The 4,046-nt window shown below is 45.5% G+C and overlaps 1 long non-coding RNA gene across 1 annotated transcript; it reads right to left on the bottom strand.

Annotated features, from left to right (window-relative positions):
- Positions 1-569: 569 nt before the first annotated feature.
- Positions 570-1,871, bottom strand: LOC123117145 (uncharacterized). Its single transcript, XR_006457300.1, has 3 exons — positions 1,358-1,871; positions 1,050-1,278; positions 570-943 (listed from the first exon to the last, which is right to left on the bottom strand). It is a non-coding gene; the product is annotated as an uncharacterized lncRNA (long non-coding RNA).
- Positions 1,872-4,046: the final 2,175 nt, after the last annotated feature.

The following is a 4,046-nucleotide window of genomic DNA, read 5'->3' as shown; positions in this document are numbered from 1 at the left end:
CAAGGAGAAGAATGCTAACAAGGATTTCACTTAGTTAGGAAATCAAGTAGTAACTGATATACTAATACCATAAATGGGATTTCCCACGTACAGTGGAATTCGGTAGAATAATAAGAATATCTTTACATAAGCATAAATGGACATTTCTATTATCAGTGGAACACTTAATTTCTGCTTCATTTCACATACTCAAATTTGATTATTTGTCGGGTTATCTCAGAGTTCCAGCCGCTGCAATCAAGCGAAGCATATGCAGATGGCACCTGTACGAAGGCCTCTGAGCCAAGCACCTATCAAGATTTTTCTAACATCTTATAAACTGGAGCATGATTCTAAAACATAATAGTGATTATAGAAGGCAAATGAAGCTGCACTTGGTCATACATTGCAAATTTAATTATATGAAAGCGATCAGAAGAGTTACCACTACATTAGCTACAAAATCAATAGAAATTTTAGTTGATTTAGAGGATGCATGGCAATCACCGGCACTCGAAGGCGCAACATCGTCAAGCTTTCACTGAAACTGTGAAAAACACGCAGGTGAGAACTAAACTGAAAATGCAATATAAAGAGTATATTATGATATAATTTGTACATGCATGCTCCTGACATTAGCACTACATTATGTTCATAAGGAATAAAAAGAATATTGCCCACACTATAAGAAAAGAAACATCACCACTATAGTAGATCACATTTTTATGCTCAACACTTTCTTTCCATAGTTCTTCTGAAATCGGGGTTCGCCATCGTCATGTTTCCAGTAGGAGTTTTGTCTGTACTCTGAACACAAGGAGAAGGGTTCAGCATGTTATGAAGTGGCAAAGTTCAGAAAAAACTGCTAGGCCTTGATTTTTGACACTGACTCGCCCCTAGCTCGCTTAATCGTCGCGCTTGTTTTGTACGGACACTGCGGCAGGTACAACAAGAGCTCACTTGGCTGAAGAAATCAAGGGAAGGCCAGGTGAGCAACCTGTACACCTAGCCAACGTATCGCGGCAACATAAAAAAAATCTAAGAGACAAGAAGGGGAACCCGGATCTCACCTGCCTGAAGAAAGACATGAGAATGAGCTGGGGAGGTTGGAGAAGGGAGGCGACTGGGAGAAGAGTAGACGGAGTCGTTTCACCACGACACCTTGAGCGCATCGACTGAAGCCGGACCCGGGCCTCTGGTCAATCACAGCGCGAGCCTCGTCTTGGCCGGACCCCGCCTCGCATTATGGCTGGATGGACGCAGACCGGCCGCTCCTCTGCGCGTGTGTCGCTGGATCCCCTTGAGCGAAATTTGGATCCAATCTCAAAACTGAATCCATGAATATTTCGTGGTACATAAGCGATTACAAAAATCTCACCATGGACTATTGGAACCTCATCGTGGTAACCAGGCCACGGGCCACCGGTGTCTCTGGACAAGAAAAGATTGAGGATGACAACGCATCTTCTCGTCGTGTCCATCTCACTCCCTCTGAGCCGCCTGGTTCCTTGCATCGTGGATCCAAAAGAATAAGCTTGGTTTTGGGTTGTGGATTCAGGAGCTCACCATTACCGGCGCCTCGGTGCTCGAACGAGGTTGGATCCAGAGATGTCGCGACACGGAGTAAAAATCTGGTTCAGTCTTTAGTGGTGTAGAGCCTCAACGTAATTGCGAGTGGATCCCGTCCCTGATGAAATCTTAAGGGTAAATAAGAGGGCGGCGGCTGGGCGTAGAAGAGGAGGCGGCCGGAGACGAGGGCGGCGCAACTTGTATCGCGGAGTTAGAGACAAGAGGTCGGGGGTGGGAACTGAACAAGAGAGGCGAGAGGTCGGGGTGGAAGGGATGAACCCATCGCCGCCAGCGCTTTATGTTTTGAGAAGCGGAGAGGCCAGGATATCGGATCGACGCCTCGGCTGGATCCGGGAGCAGTTTTTTTTTAGGAGCCACGAGCCAGCAATAGATCGTCTTGGAACCCCTGTGGGCTGAGAAAACAGGCCCACTTTACCACAGGGCACGGTTTCGGCCTGTGGAGTAGCTGCCCATTAGGACAGCTGGGCCATCGATTAAAAAGTGCGCTGGAGGTGGCTGTATACATCATATCCGACGGCCAGAAAAGTCCAGATCGTCAAAACGGACGGCCAGAAATGCAAAACGCTGAGAGGGCTCATTTTAGGCTAGGTTTTACTGTCCTAAATTGCAGTGTTCGATTAAAACATATCCGAAATCGTTCAACATATTGAAACATTCATCAAGTATAGGAGCTGCCACCATTGAGTGTCTGGTGTTTAAATTCAGGCTTCTACAACCACCAGATTATCCATTTGCACACGAAATGAATTTGTTAAAAGGGAGAGAGAGGTTTGGTGGAATTGTCGTTGTATTGCTTGAGCCTCATGGGCATATATATAGGAGTACAATCATCTACTTGGAGTACAAGACAAGCCAGAACAAATCCTAGTCTATCTTGTCTTTCCTAATAAACATTATACTCAACATCCCTCCACAGTCACAACGGTAGCGACCCTGATCGAGCACTAGAGAGTGTTTGATAAGATTATGTGCATCAGCATTCAATGATCTACTTACAAAAATAAAACTATAGCTATTAATATTGATACTACGGAGATAAATCTCCCTAGCACTGTCAAATAGGCTCCCCTAGTTCCATCCCATATGTCATCTACCACCGGTTTGCAATGAGATGCCACCACAAAATTCTGCAGAGAGAGGTCTTCGGCTAGCGCTAGTGCTTTACGACATGCTCTAACTTGTACATCAAGATCAAGAACCCCCGGAATGACCAGCGCCGAAGAAGCTAAAAACATGCCATTGTGATCTCTACAAAACTGCTGCCACCACATTTCCACCAATGTCAATGGATAAACCACCATCAAATGAAGATTTTGACATGTCCCATTGGTGGGCCTTCTACGCCGAGCTATAAGGAGCTGCCCTGCGAGCTGGTGCGCTGCACCCAGGCGCGGGGCAGAGCATCGATGGACTCAAGTTCTGAAATCATCTCTTCTACCCCTTGTTTCAACTAACATGTGGTAAGCAGATTTGGTTGAGAAATTTTCCTTTTTTTCTCGAACTGCCATGACCAAAAATCGACCGTGGGGATAGTACAGAGCGGAATGTTATTGATGGCAGTAATATCTATTGGCAAGAAAAAGTGGTGAAGCATATCTGACCTCCAAGTAATTTTCAAAGAGTTAATTAACTCGGAAACTAACATTGGTGGATTCTGCTCCAAGCATACAATCGGTTTGATAGACCAATAAGAGTAATCGTGGATTTGTGGTGAGGCATGACCCATGTTCCCAACCCTAGCCGTCACCGCCTCAATCATCCTCCTTTCCACTATTTTCTGGCCTCGTTGACAGCAAGAGGAGCGGGGATCCATGTGTTTCGTTTCCTTTCCCTTAGGTTTTGTTTACCCGCCGACATCAACGAGGTGCCCACAGAGAGGGCGCATTAGAGTAAAGTCTCCACGGCCACTCCCTACCTCGGTGACGTTTGATCCGGCGTAGATGAAGGTCCTATGAGATTTTGTGTTGCGAGATCTCTTGGCTTTCTTTGGATCTTGATAGTTGATGTGTCTATAAACTAGAGCAATTGGTGGGCTATTGGTGCATGGACTTTGAAATATATTTTCATGATGGCATGGTCGATTTCTCCAACTCTCTGGATCAATTGTGAAGGATTACAAGTTTGTATTTAGTACTTGGGTGATTGTGACGCCCCCGATTCAACTATACACTAATCATACCCGCAAATGTGTACGATCAAGATCAGGGACTCACGGGAAGATATCACAACACAACCCTAGACACAAATATAAAGTTATACAAGATTTATATTAAAAGCTAGGGGCCTCGAACGCTCGAATACAAACGAGTCTGCGGAAGCAACAATATTTGAGTACAGACATAAGTTAAACAAGTCTGCCTTAAGAAGGCTAGCACAAAAGCAACAATGATCGAAAAGGCAGCGTCTCTTGCCTGGGTGCCTCCTACCTACTCCTGGTCGTCGATGGTCTCCATGTAGTAGTAGGCTCCGTCAGGGTA

This window comes from Triticum aestivum, chromosome 5B (assembly GCF_018294505.1).
Source record: "Triticum aestivum cultivar Chinese Spring chromosome 5B, IWGSC CS RefSeq v2.1, whole genome shotgun sequence".
Classification (NCBI taxonomy): Eukaryota; Viridiplantae; Streptophyta; class Magnoliopsida; order Poales; family Poaceae; genus Triticum; species Triticum aestivum.
Note: the sequence above shows the minus strand (reverse complement) of the source record. Positions and strands in the feature narration are given on the sequence as shown.